General features: G+C 37.5%; 1 pseudogene; it reads left to right on the plus strand.

The window, feature by feature from the left end:
- The first annotated feature begins 4,285 nt into the window (after window positions 1–4,285).
- LOC115938187 (large ribosomal subunit protein eL36 pseudogene) overlaps window positions 4,286–18,426 on the plus strand; it is a 53,182-nt pseudogene continuing 39,041 nt past the window's right edge.

Raw genomic sequence — 18,426 nt, forward strand, 5'->3', positions numbered from 1 at the left:
TAGCCTGGTGGTGGATATTGAGGAGGGCACATTCTGCATGGAGCACTGGGTGTTATGCACAAACAATGAATCATGGAACACTTCATCTAAAACTAATGATGTAATGTATGGGGATTAACATAAGAATAAAAAAAAAATTAAAAAACAAAAACAACTCAGTCCCTTCACTACCTGGTGCGGGATATTTAGAATAACTGCTTACACAAACCTTCTATAAATTTGCAGAGACAGGCCCGTTCTTCCAAAAGTCTTTTAATTTTTTCATCCAGAGCAGAGTTCCTCAATGTTAACACTATTGACATCTTGGGCCCCATGCTTGAGTTGGGGTTGTCCTACACAGCGTAGGAAGTTTAGTGGCTTCCCTGGTCTCTACCCACTGAATGCCCATAGCACTGAGAATCACTGCTCCAGAGAAACTCCCATAATGATGAACTAAATAAAACTTGGTAGTTAAACTGATAAAACAATGCTGAGAGATTCTGTCTGGTATAAAGAGCCAATATAGCAATGGGAAGAGGGATCTCAATGGGGAAAGGAGCTGCTTTTTGTTTGTTGAACTTTTGTCTTCTTTCCCCTCGGCAATCAGCAATAAGGACTTTCTAACAACTATTTTAGCACTGTACTCCTGATCCCCTAACTCCGTTCCCACTGCTTCTAAAAAGCTTCCCGGAAGAAAACAGAAAAGCCCTAGCACTTGACACTTCACAAAAGCTGCCTTTCAAAGACACTGGGTGAGAAGCAGTTTAATTAAGGACAGGGACAACAGCCTCCCAGTTAAACTCAGAAAAACCATATAAGGAGGGTGCTACAGTTTCTGGAATCCTATCTCTTCTACTGCAATAGCAAAAGCTCAGTGACCCCAGAGCACTAAAGAATCACCATAACATATTCTGGGTGTGAAATTGAGAAATGTTCACCTATTCCAGTGAATCACTCTTCCGTAACATTTGCAAAGTGCAAGTATACTCCCCTTGGGCAAACACCTGTTTATGAACAAGAAAATGTCATTAACAGAGACCAGTTTCCTTTACACCCTGTGCCAAATTCAGTGTAACTCATTTGGCTTCTTTCAGAATTGGATTTCTAATCCTGTGTTCTAGACAATTAGCTACAATCCTTAGCTTCTTGTTACTTATTTTAGCCTAAAAGAAGAGAAGGATTTTTCACAAAGAGAAATGGCACAGAATAATTAATATAAACACTCTTTCCAAAATGGTAAGCTAATTCTACAAATTCATAAACTGGACTAGAATTTTAAGCACTGATGTTAGATGCTCTCAAGGAAGAAATTTATGGATCAAATGAATAAACAGGTACACTGGCACAATGTTCTGAGAGCTAGGTTTTTAAACCTACACTTGTTTTATCATTCACTTTTTTCTCTCATTCGGAAAATCCACTTCACAGATGTGTTTCATTCACCCTTTCCTCAGCTGAGACTTACATTCCTTCTTAAAGAGTGACATAAACAGTTTAGCCAAAACCAGACATTTTCTATAACAAATACTATTCAAAAAAAAAAGAAAGCAAGCACAGATTCAGTCAAGCTAGACAACTGTCCCTTTTACAAAGTGCACCTGGAAGCGCCATTTAAATTTTCTTATGCTAAACTCAGGGGAGAACTACCTATTGTCTCAGAGCAAAAGAGTAGAAATTAAAAGCCTTGAATCCTCTTCTGATTCTGCCGCTTGCTGTGTTATTTTGACAAGTCACTTAACCTCTTTGGACTTTTATTGATCTATAAATGGCAACTATTTGGCAAATGATAGGGTCAGTTATGGAAAGGACATTTTAGGAGCGTTGACTAAGAGTTGTTAAATGAAAGTTAAATTGTATTTTTAAACTCTAAGTAGAGAGATTGGGGTTTTTCAGTAACACTCTTTCCAGACACAATTTCAATAAAGTTTTTCCTCAGATAAATCTTTCATGTTTCCAGACAAATTAATCTTGAATTCAAAATTATCAGCTGGCTATGGAAAATGAAGAATATTCTAAGATACATGCTTTCTATATATTCTGTGAAACATTTTAAGTACAAAAATTATACCTTATTCCATCAATAAATTTCAGAAGGCATCTGATCTCATAATGTATGGAAATGAGTATGGTGACATTTCTCATTGATTAAATATAGTAGAGGAGCTTATTAAAACAATAATGTTAGCCACCATTCATGGATCCTAATTCTCTGGTCCAGAGAAAAATCTTAATCAAAATCCTCTTAGATCAAGCAGAAGAAAGGCTCCACAATCTGCCCCACACCATTTCTCAGAGTGTATCAATAATAGGAGACAACTTTTGTGGAGGTAAAAACTCCTCTGAGCAAACATAAGCTAATTTATTTCATTCTTGCTGTTCCTCTTGTACCTTAGAAAATATGTGGCCTCTTGCCAATAATTCTAAGTATTACAAAGCTAATTACTTCTGTGACTCATTCATCAGTGTGTCCCATGGATTTCCAGAAAGATGACCCTCTGTGTAAACAATGACTGAAGAGGCCCACAGAAGCCAGAGAAGAGGCTTCCCAGAAGACAGTTTAAAATAGTTCTGGAGTGCACCTTAGCTTCTCCGTAGGGGCTCTGTACGCATTCTCCGTCGTGCACCATGGAGACCAAGTCTTGGCCCTACTTACTTGTCATCCTACTAATTAACAGTGTGACTCCTTTGTTCTACAAACATATTTTATTAAGGAAAATCATCTTAAAATCAGAATCAGGTTTTTTATTTGGCTTTTTAAGTTTTTATTTTAATCCCAGTTATAATCAGAATCAGTTTTAAAGGTAATTGGTAATCCTATTTATGGCATCTGTATTTGTTCTATTTAAAAACTTGAAAAATAAAGAATAAATAAAAACTTGAATTTTTTGGAGGATATTACGTCTTGCCACTTTTTAATCAAAGCTCCACCTGACACTGTAGGAAATGCAGAGACATTATTTAATGGGATCCTATATTCACGATCCGACATTCATTTTGCCATCTATGATAGCAATCTTAAACTTTCCGTTTTATCTGGAAGAGATATCTATTTAGCCATATCTAAGATACAGAAAACAGATACTTCAGGGGAGAGGGAGGAAAAACAAGGGACATCCTGGTTCTGACTCGAATTTTGCTTTTTTAACTCTAAAAAGTAGAGTCATAGAACAAAGTAAAAGAGCCTTCCAATTACAACTTAAAAATGGCTCTAATATAAATTAGTACAGGCGCATGTTTAAGAGGAAAGATTCTGAAGTGAAAACACCATCTTATTTCTTTTTTTTTTTTTTTTAAAGATTTTATTTATTTATTTGAGAGAGAGAGAATGAGAGAGAGTGAGTACATGAGAGGGGGGAGGGTCAGAGGGAGAAGCAGACTCCCCGCCGAGCAGGGAGCCCGATGCGGGACTCGATCCAGGGACTCCAGGATCATGACCTGAGCCGAAGGCAGTCGCTTAACCAACTGAGCCACCCAGGCGCCCCAACACCATCTTATTTCTTTTGTCATGCGTCTTTCCTTCCATTCATAATTACAGAAATAGAGCTGTCACTGTGAAAATGATGCTGTCCCAATTAAATGCATAGTTTTCTTTTAATACACAATCAACTCCAGTACCTATATTCATTCAAATTCAAAACCTGTGAGAAATTTAAAGTTACCTAACAGTTTAAAGGATTTAAACTTAGAACTTACATTTTTAAAATTTACATCCTTGGGTCAGTTCCAAGATACTTAGTTGCCTTTCCTCTGGGAACTATAACTAAAAATATTTGTTATCTCTATGATTAAACAGTAATTGTTTACCAAAGAGCACTAATATTATGTAAACTCATCTTGGATTAATGGGGTGTGTGTGTTTGTGTGTGTGAGCATGTGTGCACACACACATGCATGTGTGTGTATTTGATCCTATGCTTCTGCTTTGAAGGTGAATTATTCCCCCAGCACAATAATTTCATTATCTCCACATATTCCAAATATTTCTGAAATTGCTTGCTATTAAGTACATAAAAGGCAGATATATTGATTTACTCAATAGCACTAATTAAATAAATAACTTCCTCTTTTATAATATTGTAACAAAATATGTTGAGCCAAATAAGCAACCACTTATCACTAACAGCTCTGTTAAAACAGAACACAAAGGAGGCCAACCCAGATTGTTCTTACAATCCCCTGTGGTTCTGATCTTGTGTTAGTTGGAGCCCCAATTCAACATTGCCCTTTTTGAAAAAGTCAACACCCTAGTTACCACACCACATGGGGGTGTTTTCACCACTAACAGTTTTCTATGGTTTCTAATGCCATGGCTAATCATCGCTACGGGGATAATTTTGCTGAAATAAAGTCTAGGAAAAACAAGACTTTAACTTTGTTAGACCGCCTTGAGTAAGAGGTGGGACATAAAGGCAATACTTTGAAGTAGGAAAAAAAAAGAAGAAGAGAGGTACTTTGTCAACGATTTCTTTCTGATTTAGTAAACTGACTTTCTTTGTGGTGCAAACATATTATCTCGTCAGAAGCAAGCAGATTTTACCTGGAAAATGATGGAGGGCCTTAGTGATGATCCAGAAGCTCTACCTTATCTCATGAGGAAAACGGAGATTTCCTGACAGTCCAGACAACTGCAGAGGCTGCTGCTGTTATTTTGCATTCCCTCTCACTACATCCAGCAATGGCTCCCAATTAGACATCACCATCCATATTTCAAAGACAAGGAAGTGATGTTTGAGGAGATGAAGTGACTTGCCCACCGTCTACCCATAAATAAGCAACAGAGTCAGGGACCAACTGTGTACTGGGCGCTGAAGGATACTAAAAATAGCTGGCATTTTGTGAGTATTTGGCATACTTCATCTCACTTAACCTTCACAACTTGATGAACTGGGTACTATGAGTATCATTCCCCTTTACAGAAGAAAATTGAATCTCAGCAGAATTGTCACTTGCCTGTGGTCTTATAGTTCATTAGACTGCCCTGATACCAGGAAGATAAACCTTTAGACTCTGGGTTTTGAGTTCTGAAAGGCCAGAGCGGGCCCTACTCTCTGTACTTTTCCCCATGGGTACAATGGTATATAAAGCCAAAGAAATGTATTAACCAAGAGTTGTGCATTCCCCTGCTAGACATGCTCTGATTACCTCAGAATTCCCTGCCAAACTGGCCCGAGCTCTCTTGCACAGCCTCTGTGGGCCTCTTCCCCAAATCCCTCCCTAGGACTGACTTTAGAGCAGGTGTCACATGCCCATAGGCCTAGGCCCAAGGTGTGTACAAAGGGTGGCTTTTTGAGTAGGAAAGACACAGTCTGGACATATCAGCCAGCATGTCAACACTTGGTAGGTGTGGCAGAGACACCGGCAGGCTACGGACACAGAATGCAGGCCTGGGTCCTACCCTCCATATGTAATCATGTTCTAGACAGAACTCTGAGGTATCCAAGTATTCAAATTCAAACATGACTCTCCAGATCATTATAAAGGTATATTTGTCAGGGCAGAAAAAATTGGTTTGATTTATAACTTTTACAACTGTGTCCATATAGTATATGTGATCCATCATTTGAATTCTTTCCTCAAACGCCACAAATATTAGGCTAGGGCCTGCAGCTAGTAAATGGCAGAGCTAAAACTTGAGAACAAGTCTGTTTGACTCTAGGGAGAAGACTGCTATCCTCAACCCCTATGCACCCACAGCAAGGTAGCCATTATGATCTAGGTGGTTTGACTCCACTTCTAGAGGTAAATCATGATTTGTCTAAAACATTCATAATCCCATCCCTCTAGGCAATGACTGGTTCAGGGATCTGGCCTGAGATACTCAGTATTTAACATTCCTCCAAGAGATTGCTTGGAAATTTTCCAATTTTCCAAGAGATTGCTTGGAAAATCAGTAGCTGACCCAATACAGGCCAGAAAGAAATAAGGGAAAGTCTGCTGGAGGCTCTTAGAATTTATGTCCTCTAAAAGTAAGCCTCTAGATGTCACATGAGCTGTAGGATTCCAGCACCGCTGTGGACATCTCACTACTACCAGCCCAAAGATGTAACCAAAACACAGAGGAAGGCAAAGCCAAGTGAGTCACTTAGGCAACAGAATGGAAGCCACCGGACAGACAACCCAGAATCCTCTGGACTTTCAGGTATATGGGCCCAGACATTGCCTTCTTGTTTAAGCCAGTCTGAGTTGGGTTTTAGTTACTTTCAACCCAAAGCATCCTTAACTGGTAGATCTCAAAGCCCATGCTCTTGACCACTAGATAACACTGCCTCCCTCGTAGAGCAACGAGGAAGGAGTGGTGGACAGCCCTGACCCCCCAGGAAGAGTCAAAAGGCTCTTAAATCCCACTTAAGTCCAGAGTCAAACACGTACTTAGATCTCGTCTGGCACTGTTGGCACAGCAAGGGCCACTTAGCCCCTTCTTCCCTTTAGCGCAGCTGCTTTGTGAATGGAGTCAGAGAACACGAATCCTCCAGAATATATCATATGAAAAGTATAAAGAGCATGTCTGTCTAATGGCACAGCACGGGCACACACACCACACTGCAGCAGAGCTTCAGTTTGATTTCCAGTACTTTAAAATCTCAGTCATACGGAACATCAGGGATTTTTAGATAAGCTGAAGGTCTGTAGAGCCATCAGTAAAACGGGCACTATCTTAAAGGGAAATTTTTCTAAATTGTGCTCCAATCCCACTGCCTTCTTAAGTGGAGTGCACTTCACATAATTTAATCTTTTCCTGATGACTCAAAGAAGTCACTATTATGAGCATCAATTGCTGTATTAGGCTGTACGTTCATGCAGCTGGAAGAAATTATGGAGAGGTGGAAAGCTCTTTTGACCCTATACACATAGCTATAACTATTACACAATTGTTGCTCTTGTATCTAATTTTATAGTTGCTGACTTCTTGCTTCTAATCACACAATCAGTTGTTACTACCCACTCTTGTTAGTCTACCTATGATAGCCCTCTTACCTTTAAGTTATTACCTTTACTCTACAGTGTGTTTTTAAATGCATGAAACATTGAGTGCATTATTTTTAATAATATTTAATAACAAATATCATTTCCTGAGTGCTTGGCATGTTCCATTATTATATTCAGAGTCTTATGTCCTTTATCTCATGTAATACTCAACCTCGTAAGGGAGGTATTATCCCTACTAGAGAAATGAGAACACTGAGGCTCCAGGAAACTGGTGATTTTCCCAAGGTTAGACAGAGGTTAAGGGCAAAGTTGAAGTGAGGATATACAGAACCTGCCTACAGGTTCAGAGCAGAGGCTCTGTTAACATTATTTTGATTATTCAAAAGACTATGGTTCTTGGTGAGAAAACAGAAGAGCTAAATTTCAGAAAGACAGAGTGTTATTATGGAAGGAAAAACTCAGAAATAAACTCAATTCTATAAACTGGTGTTTAAGAAAGAGTACTTCTGTTATTGGCCAAGCATGATACAATTTGTTTTCTTAATTCCTACGGTAAAAAGGAGACAGGCATAACAAATATATTTGGATGGGTGTGCTTACCTCATCTTAAATATGTTTCATTTCCAGATTTTATATATATATATATACATATATATATATATATATTTCAAAAATAGTAAGTTTCTCAAAAATAGTCAAACTCGAGGTCATTCTAAGCCCTCACCGCAGGCTTCCTGTCATTGAGATTTCTCTCCACCCAGCCGTCAATGCTCTCCAGGCTCTAGGCCCTAGAACTACTCCAGCTACTCTCTATTGGGTAACTTAGCTATTTATTGGTGAAGCATGCTGAGTTTCAAGCAGTGAAATTACATGTTTTGGAAAACCAACCTGCCTGCAGTCAGCACTATTTTGGTAGTGATCTATTTGCTATGGGTGGTAATTCATGTACCACCCCCTCTTTACTACTTACTTTATAGAAGCCCCAGGGAATAAATAATGCATCCTGTTCTCCCCAAAATCAATCATTCAGGGCGACATTCCTTTCTAAAGCAGACGCAAAATCCAGTTCTATGGCACAAGTACCACAATCAACCTCAAATACAAGGAGTCAAGATACAGGATTTCATCCTTTTCTGGGTGTATTGATAATACCTACCCCATTGTTCTTTGAAAGGAAATGAGTTAATTTATGTGAAACACTTTGAACAGACTGAATACAAATTAACTGGTCACTAAATGTTAGCTATTTTTCTTATTATTCTATGCCAGGCACTCTGTCAGATACTAGGGAGACAGGACTGAATGAGACTAACGTGGGTCCTGCCCCATGGAGCTTTTAGACTCACAGATTCGGCACCAGTTCTGACCCTATATGATCAAACTGTCTTAGATTCGCCACTCTTTAAAAAGAAGAAAATAACTCTAGTCAGTGTTTGGTTTTGGTTTAGTGTAATAATCATCATTATCATATAAAATCACTTCAACTTTACTGAGTGCTTACTACATGCCCAGGCACTGGCCCAACTGCCTTACAATATTACCTCATTTAATCCTTACAACAATATCATGAAATAGACACTACCATCCTCATTTTATAGCTCAGGAAAGTGAGGAACAGGGGAGATCAAGTTAAGTCCCAACATTCAGATCCAGGTCAGTCTGACTCTAGAGGGGCTCTTCTAGATCCCTACCCCAACCTGCCTTCATAACAGCAAATGAGGGACTACACACCAGAGCCTTGAAGTGGAAAACTGCCAAGACAAAGGAAATGCGCTCGGACTACATCTCAAGCTGAAGAATCAATCTTAGCCTAAGGGAGTGTGCCTAGGTCACTAGAAAGGCTAGGAAACAAAGGACGGAAAAGAGGCCTGAGCTGAGAAAATATCTGGAGGTTTGAGCAGGGCTGAGACCAGGGAATTTGGGGTTCAAAGGAACAGTCTGGCACTGGCACACACACCCATCAGTGCAAGTCCTTGTTCTCCCTTATGGTGGGCAACGCTGCAGCTACCAGGGCCAAAAGAGGCCAGAAACCTGGCAACTAGGAATCAGAGCGATGGACCATCAAAGGCGGCGGGAGGCCTTCCACCTCTACCTCACTGGCCAGAACTAAAGAACATGTCCACTCCAAGCTGAAAGAGTCTAGAAAATGAGAGCTTTTAAAATGAGGTACCAATAAAACTTGACCCACCCACTCCTTTTCCCAACCCCCACATAAAATTGGGAGTTCCGCTAATAAATAAGGAGTGCTGGATACCATGTAGGCAACCTAAAGTCCCTGAGCAACATATATCCACCTTTCCTTCATCAAAATCAGCTATGATTCTTCAGTATTTTTTGGAAACTCCCCAAAGTAATCTATTGTACCTAGGGCAAAAGCTATCCAAAGTTAGCCCTGGTTTAAAATTCACAGAAATTCTCTAGTAGATGCATGACTCATAGCATCCACCTCAGATCACCAACCTAATCATTCCACATCAAAAAAATATTTAACAGATCAATGGTAAATTTCTGTAAAACAACAGTAAATACATCTGGTAGCAAATTAAGGGAGACATTTATGGAAAAAGTCTTTTTGGAAACAATTAGATGACACCTTCTAACAAGCATCCAAATCAGATCTAAATTTTATATACAAAATTTTTTAAATGTCAAGACAATACTAAAGTCAACTCAAGCGATGACTACTGAAAATGTAGATATTCTTTGTTATTATTTAATGTATATTAAGCATTGCAAATGCTAGTTGTAATGAGGTTTGTCCTCTGAAATACTAGTTCTGACCGGACTATCTTTCTCTTAAGTCTGTTTCTTTGTGAGGTGCCCATTAGGATTGCTTTTCTGCAGATTCAATAATTAATTGTGGATCTCAGGCCTCTCATAATATCAGTCTGTGGCCATCTGGCCTAGAAGTGAGGAGAGAAGACTGCCAACTAAGAATAAAGGGGAATATTATGGTTTGTCTCCTCTTTCACATCTTTAGCAATCTTTGTTTTTCTGTTTCTTCCTCCATGATAATGTGTAAGAAACACAATCCTAAAAATACTTGCATGGTCTTTGGATGGATGCTCCTAAGGTCTGATTCTGGCCTTTGATAATGTGACATGCTTCTTTGCTTATCTTATAAATTCATTAGTTTCTTTACCACCCATCTTTGGCTTTTTTTTTTTTTTCTTACTACTACTACTAAGGAACTTTCACTTGGTAGCAGGGTTTGCCACCTTTGGCCTAATATAGGGTGAAATGAGCCTCACAGTCAACTCAGATTAAATCTGTTCTCCACATGTTCAGGCTTTGTCCAGATGCCAGTTGGAATACCTCTGATGTGCTCAAAACCAGATCCTATCTGGGGATTGATGTGCCTCACACCAAGGGAATGGAAAGCAAGCAAATCCAAGTCTTCATGCTAGTACTGCTCACCATTCACACCATAGTACGTGAGGAAGCACTGGAAAATGTGGTATTGCCTTTTTGCTAGAATGGCAAGAAATACAAGACAATGGAGAAGGCAAGAATTAAGCCACTTTCTCATTTAATCATTTTCTGCCTTTTCTTGGCCAAACACCAGGTTCCCAACATTAAATAAAGCTTAAGTGAAGACCTTAATATTCTGTTAGATATGCTGTTTGTCAAATATAATCATGGTATTGAGCAGGGACCAAACTAACGTTTGTCTGGTTTTAGATTTGATTTGATGGTAGTTATGACACCTAACACTTAAAGGGAATTTTGAGCTCTTTCAAGGAAATAGCTTTAATATTTAATTTTCATTGTTAATATTAATTAATTATTAATACTTAAATATTAACTTAATATTTAATATCAAGATATTAACCAATTGGTAATACTCTCGACTCAGAATTGTACCCTGATATTAGACATAGGAACACAGAAATTTTGGCTCATATATGTTATTTTCTTTGGTCATAAGGACTTCATTTTTAGGGTCTCCTTCCTTCACTTGTAAAGTATTGTGACTTTGTCTCTATGATAGATGGGTTTTGTTGTTGTTGTTGTTGTTTTAATCTCAAGCAGCCATATGCCAGAAGTCTCAGTCTCATGTCAAATATATTTAAAATTGAGGTTCTAGGTCTTAGCATATTATTTCAAAGAATGATGATATAATTATACATTTTCTACTTCAAAAATATATTAATACCATTTAGATGGGTTAACATAGTTTCAACAAAGTGAGGAGCAATTTGATAAACAGAGAACATGCCAATTATATGATAATAACATAAACTTTCTATGCCCCAGCTTCTCAATCTGGTCATAGAGGTCTTATTAACTTTATATATAACTATATATAACAACATGCAAGTAGTTTACTAAGTAGATACTTACTATGGTATACCAGCATTTCTGATATAAATGCAATACATGTGTTTCTGCAGAACTTCCCATTCTGCAAAACTGCCTACTGAAAATAACAGGGTTAATGGGAGGAAAGGGACTATGGGCAGACCACTCAAAACTTAGGTAATTCTGTAATCAGAAATAAAATAACAGTTCTAATAATAATATTAGCACAGTTCAATATCCACTGGCATTTGCACCCAGCAATGTATCAGTCTGTGATTTACAGCCTAAAACCCAGGCTCATACTTCCTCCTATAGGATGTAAGTCCTTGCATGGATTCATTTCCAATAGAGACAAGATGCGTCAAAATTCTGAATCCGACCTAGGGATCTGATGAGCACATAACCTCGCTCCTCTTCTCCCTTTCCTTCCTTCCACTCCCTTCCCCCCAACACACACACTGTTTTTTTAAACACAGGGAAAGATGCACTCTACACCCTCAGCTTCCCCCAGATAACTATTGTGGAAATGCAGCAGTTTTGAAGCAACTGAACAAACACCACTACTTGCCCTAAAGTAAGAGTCTCTGCAAGATTTTCAACTTATATCTTAAGGTCTCCTTTCAACTTATATCTTAAGGCTTTTTCTTTAGTTTTCTTTAGTTATGAGAGAGCTTAAAGTATGTTGTAGGAGAACAGACTATACTGGGCATCTACTCTTTACCAGTGACAGACTCTAAAGCAGGGACTAGAACTCCCATAATAAAAAGGCAGTTTGTATGACCTCCCATCGTGCGATGTTCTGGGCTCTTAAGATCACTAAGCCTGCACCCTGGCATAAATCCAAGCCAGCAATCATTTAGTAATACATGTGTTCTTGGAGCCAAGACATCTGTGTGTTATAGTGACATGCAAGTTACAAAGGAATGTTTATATCTCACTTTAGTATAACATAAACATTTAGCTGTTACAAATCAGCTTTCTATAATGACCAGTCCTTGCTTAAAGGATTTATTATATTTCCAATTAAAGTCCTTCACAATGTACAAATTTATATGTCCTGATTAACTTGTTCATTACTGCGACTCCAGAGGTGCTATGAAGATAAGACAGTAGCTAAACATGTTGAAAATTAGGAGAAACTTTAAAATAATCTATATTGTATAAAATAAATATACCATATTAGACCTCTTTCAAATAACTTACTTCATTTCTATCTCCTTGAATAATAGAGCTATTGTTCTCCAAAACTGACAATGAAAAACCAGTGTTAGGGCAGAATAGAATGATCCTCCTGCAATTAGGAGCCATCAAGATGCCAACTGGTTCGGATCTGGGGAGGCACCAGCAACAGTGGTGGCCATCTCTATTCAGTGGTCCTAGTGAAATACAGTTGTGTAAGGTCACACCCTGACCCAATACACCGCACTACAGCATCACCCTTCAAAAGGAAAAGCTGAAATTCTGGCCAGGGTTGCCTTAGGGTGAAAGAAGAGAGTAATTATCTTTCAAACCTGAGAGAAGGTAATGGAAAAGGTCATTTCAGAGGTCAAAGGACCAATTCAAACAGCTCATCAATTCAAACACCTTCTCTAATTTTTTAACTACTTCACCTTGTGGTGAAGCACAGTTTGAACTCTTTTGGTAACTCATAAACCTCTGCTGATGACTTCTTTTCTTGGGCATTCATTTTATGGTCCTAAACTTGTCTTATGTAAAGACACTTTCAAAAAGTTATAATCCATGTTCATATAAAAGGAGTCTGGTGTCATATGTACCCTATTTTGGCTTGATTACAGGTCAATACCTGCTAACAGGACTTCAAGAAAATGCCTCCAATATGAACTCCTTATAGGTCAAAATGGAGAATCAACAAGTTATTTTCAATTTTTTTAAATGATGGAATGTGAGCGTTCATGTATAATATGGCTTCTAAACTAGAGTAAAATGTTAAGTGTCTGTAGAAATACAGATTATTTCACACTGATCAAAAACTTTTATATGTAATTCTATGTAGACATTAGTAAAAACATGCAAAAAAATGATATAATATCCTTGGGAGAAAAACAATATTTAAAGCATGGAGTCCATAGAGAAGGATGATATACAAGTTCCCAGAGGGAACACAGAAGACAGGATATCTGGATTTAAAAGAATCCCAGTGACAAAACTAGTCCTCTACCAGCTGAATATGCAGGGATGAAGTTTTTCATATTTCTTTTCATGAACCAGGAGAAAGAATGACAAGTAAGTCTCTTTTCCCATCTCCATCTTTTTATCAAACCTTAATCAAGTAATTCTGGTGAACAGTTACACACTAAAAGGTTTGGCTATTAAGGCATTTGGCTAAGACAAAGTCATTTTTATCAAAACCAATCTCCAATTCATAAATTGACAATACTGCCAGTTCTACTACAAAGCAGTCATATTTTTTCATAGAAATGAGAATATGATCTACCCATTTGCCCATATACAAGGTGTGACAGTAGAATAATGAGACCAATTGCATAAGCCAGTCATAGAAACCAATTCCATTAATTTTTCACACATGACATATAAGATGCCAAAAATGCTTTATGCTTCCCATAGACTTCCTTAGTTTTCAAAGGTATTTCTTAGGAATAATATTTTATTTCTGCCTATATTTGCATAGCGTTGAAATTGAATAAGGACCAATCCAGGTGAAAACAGCTTATAACTCTAACCAGACCTGGGTTAACATCAAGCTAATGAGACAAATACAAGGATCATGTCATCTTTAATGTATACCTTCTTTGAGGGACTATAATCCTCAAATTTGGTGTATTTACAGTGGAGCGTCCCATCATTGATGTTGATTTGTGAGGTGCTAATTACCTTTTCCTTCCCAACCAAATGACAGTAAGAATTTTTCAAACAAAAATGGACTTGCTTCTATTTTAATCAACTAAAATACTTTAGCTCATAATTTTAAAAAATCTTTCTAGAATTATTAATTTTCACTCCCTCTAATTCCACTACAAATCTAATAATTTGGTGAAATGTTTCCAAAGTACTTCATATGCACGCCATTGATACTGTCTTGAGAACATTTTAAAGAAATTCATACTTGTATTCTACATACAGCTTGTGCACCACAAACCACACTGTTTCTTTCCTATGCTTTATGTTACAGCCCGAGTTATGCAAACTGTTGTTATCGTAATCTCTTTCCTGTTCCTTGACAAACATAATACAATAATTAGTATCAAGGGCTTTTAGACCAAGAGTTCATGCATTCAACTGTCAAACTGACTGAATGTGAAAATTTCTTAGAAGTATATGCCAGGGATGGTTGAAAACATTCCTATAATTGATGGGCAATTTTTATGGGTTGAGCTGAGATAACCTATAAAAGGAATGTCTTTAATTCATCTTAAACTTTCTGAGCTCCAAAAAAGATGAATCAAAGCCTTCATAATGGACTCTTAGGAAACAAAACAAATCAAAAGGTAATGAGATAAAACAAAAGTCATCAAAGTGCACATTAGTTCCAATTAAAAGGGATAATAACCATGTGAATACTAAGCTCCTGGTATAATGGAGTTTTCAGACAGAGAAAGGCAAAAAAAAAAAGTGGGCATTTAAGCTTCAGGGTTTACTTACAATAATACTCAAGATCTCAGAAAGAACATTCTTTAAAAAGTACATATATTTTATGTAGTAATAATCTAAAATATCACTGAATGACTAATTATTAAGTTTCCACAAGCTGTTATTGGGATTCTCATTTTATGAGCACACACATTAAGCATTGTTATTCAATCATAAATTCTTTGAAAAATCAATCTGCTGTCCTGTCTCAGTTTGCACCCTGCTCCCTCTGAGTCTGTGGGCATACAGGTTTCCAGGGCTTGAAAGACCTCTCTGGCATTTACAGTTCATCATTTCCTCAAAATCCAGCTCAAGAACTCACCACGTAGGCGGCATTTCCGGATTAACTCCATTCTGGCCTATTTTGATGATTCTTCCACTGCGTTTTGCATCAAAATTAGGTGTTCTACTTATACCACTTGATTATTGCTTCCATACCTAGTAATTTTTCCACTTAAACATTTTTCTGCCTTTATTATTTTTGTTGAAGCATAATTATGTGCAGAAAATATACAAATTTTAAGTAGCAAGTTCAATAAGTTTTGACAAATGTATATTTCTATATAAACAATACTCAAGATATAGAATATTTCCATCACCCTAGAACTAGAAAGTTCCCTTGTTCCCTTTTCTAACTAATTCGCCTCCCTCCCTAAAAGCAAACATTCTGATTTCTACTCCTGTATATCATGTCCATTTATTAAATATAAGTTATATCACTGTCATAATGGTATATACCCATTGCATGGGTCCTTACATGCTGTTAATATATTTTTTTTGTTTAATTTATCTATTTCTCTGGCTCCCAGATTTTTATCCTTTAGAGTCTAGTCTGCTTGTTTATCTATAACTGGTCTAACACATACTGTATTTGAACAAAAGATGTACTAACACAAAAGGTTGCACTTCCTTTTATTCACCCCAGTTTTACTAAAAAATAATTGGTAATATATCACTGTGTAAGTTCAAGGCATACATCATGATGGTTTGACTTACATATATTATGAAATGATTACAATAGGTTTAGCTAACATCAATCACCTCATATAGATATAATAAAAAGGAAAGAAGAAAAGAAAAAAAGTTAGTGATAACTCTTAGGATTTACTCTTTTTAAATTTTATTTTATTTTATTATGTTATGTTAGTCACCATACAATACATCATTAGTTTTTTTGTTTTTTTTTTAAGATTTTATTTATTTATTTGACAGAGAGAGACACAGCAAGAGAGGGAACGCAAGTAGGGGGAGTGGGAGAGGGAGAAGCAGGCTTCCCGCAGAGCAGGGAGCCCAATGCAGGGCTCAATCCCAGGACTCTGGGACCATGACCCGAGCCAAAGGCAGATGCTAACTGAGCCACCCAGGCACCCACATCATTAGTTTTTGATGTAGGGATCCATGATTCATTGTTTTCATATAATACCCAGTGCTCCATGCAGGATGTGCCCTCCTTAATACCCATCACTGGGCTAATCCATCCCTCCACCCCCTCCCCTCTAAAACCCTCAGTTTGTTTCTCAGAGTCCACAGTCTCTCATTGTTCGTCTCCCCCTCGAATTTACCCCCCTTCATTTTTCCCTTCCTTCTCCTAATGTCCTTCCTTCTCTTAATGTCCTCCTGAAGGAAGAAAAATGTTTAAGTGGAAAATAAGTGAAACCATATGATAATCAACATTCTTTGCTTGACTTAGTTCACTTAGTATAATCTCCTCCAGTCTCATCCATGTTGATGTAAAAGTTGGGTATTCATCCTTTCTGATGGCTGAGTAATATTCCGTTGTATATAAGGACCACATCTTCTTTATCCATTCGTCTATTGAAGGGCATCTGGGCTCTTTCCACAGTTTAGCTATTGCAGACATTGCTGCTATGAACATCGGGGTGCATATGGCCCTTCTTTTCACCACATCTGTGTCATTGGGGTAAATACCCAGTAGTGCAATTGCTGGGTCATAGGGTAGCTCTATTTTTAATTTTTTGAGGAACCTCCACACTGTTTTCCAAAGTAGCTGTACCAACTTGCATTCCCAACAGTGTAAGAGGGTTCCCCTTTCTCCACAACCTCTCCAACATTTGTTGTTTCTTGCCTTGTCAATTTTTGCCATTCTAACTGGTGTAAGGTGGTATCTCAATAAGTTCAAGGCATACAGCATGATGGTTTGACTTACATATATTATGAAATGATTACCACAATAGGTTTAGCTAACATCAATCACCTCATATAGATATAATAAAAAGGAAAGAAGAAAAGAAAAAAAGTTAGTGATAACTCTTAGGATTTACTCTCTTTTTTTAAATTTTTGCCATTTCCAAATCAAACCAATCCAAACCAAATCAATCAATGTGGTTTTGATTTGAATTTCCCTGATGGCTAATGATGATGAACATTTTTTCATGTGTCTGTTAGCCATTTGTATGTCTTCATTTGAGAAGTGTCTGTTCATGTATTCTGCCCGTTTTTTGACTTGATTATTTGTTTTTTGGGTGTCAAGTTTGAGAAGTTCGAAATCGGTGCTTTGTCTGTACTGTCATTTGCAAATATCTTCTCCCATTCTGTGCGTTGCCTCTTTGTTTTGTTGACTGTTTCCTTTGCTGTGCAGAAGCTTTTTATCTTGATGAAGTCCCAAAAGTTCATTTTTGCTTTTGTTTCACTAGCTTTTGGAGATGTATCTTGAAAGAAGTTGCTGTGGCCAGTGTTGAAGAGGTTACTGCCTATGTTCTCCTCTAGGATTTTGATGGATTCCTGTCTCACATTGAGGTCTTTAATCCATTTTGAGTTTATCTTTGTGTATGGTGTTAGAGAATGGTTGAGTTTCATTCTTCTGCATGTGGCTGTCCAATTTTCCCAGCACCATTTATTGAAGAGACTGTCTTTTTTCCATTGCATATTTTTTCCTGCTTTGTCGAATATTATTTGACCATAGATTTGAGGGTCCACATCTGGGCCCTCTATTCTGTTCCATTGGTCTATATGTCTGTTTTTGTGCCAGTACCATGCTGTCTTGGTGATCACTACTTTGTAATATAGCATAATGCCTCCAGCTTTGTTTTTCTTTTTCAACATTTCCTTGGCGATTCAGGGTCTCTTCTGATTCCATAAAAATTTTAGGGTTGTTTGTTCCAGCACTTTGAAAAATGTCAATGAAATTTTGATCAGGATGGCATTGAAGGTATAGATTGCTCTGGATAGCATAAACATTTTAACAATGTTTATTCTTCCAATCCCTGAGCATGGAATGTTTTTCCATCTTTTTGTGTCTTCTTTAATTTCTTTCATGAGTGTTCTGTAGTTCCTAGGGTATAGATCCTTTACCTCTTTGGTTAGGTTTATTCTGAGGTATCTTATGGTTTTTGGTGCTATTGTAAATGGAATCGTTTCTCTAATTTCTCTTTCTACAGTTGCATTGTTAGTATACAAAAAAGCAACTGATTTCTGTGCATTGATTTTGTATCCTGCCACATAACTGAATTGCTGGATGAGTTCTAGTACTTTGGGGGTGGAGTCTTTTGGATTTTCCACATAAAGTATCATGTCATCCGTGAAGAGAGAGAGTTTGACTTCTTCTTTGCCAATTTGAATACATTTTATTTCTTTTTGTTGTCTGAATGC

This window comes from Leptonychotes weddellii, chromosome 12 (assembly GCF_054177405.1).
Source record: "Leptonychotes weddellii isolate Sample4059 chromosome 12, ASM5417740v2, whole genome shotgun sequence".
Taxonomy (NCBI): Eukaryota; Metazoa; Chordata; class Mammalia; order Carnivora; family Phocidae; genus Leptonychotes; species Leptonychotes weddellii.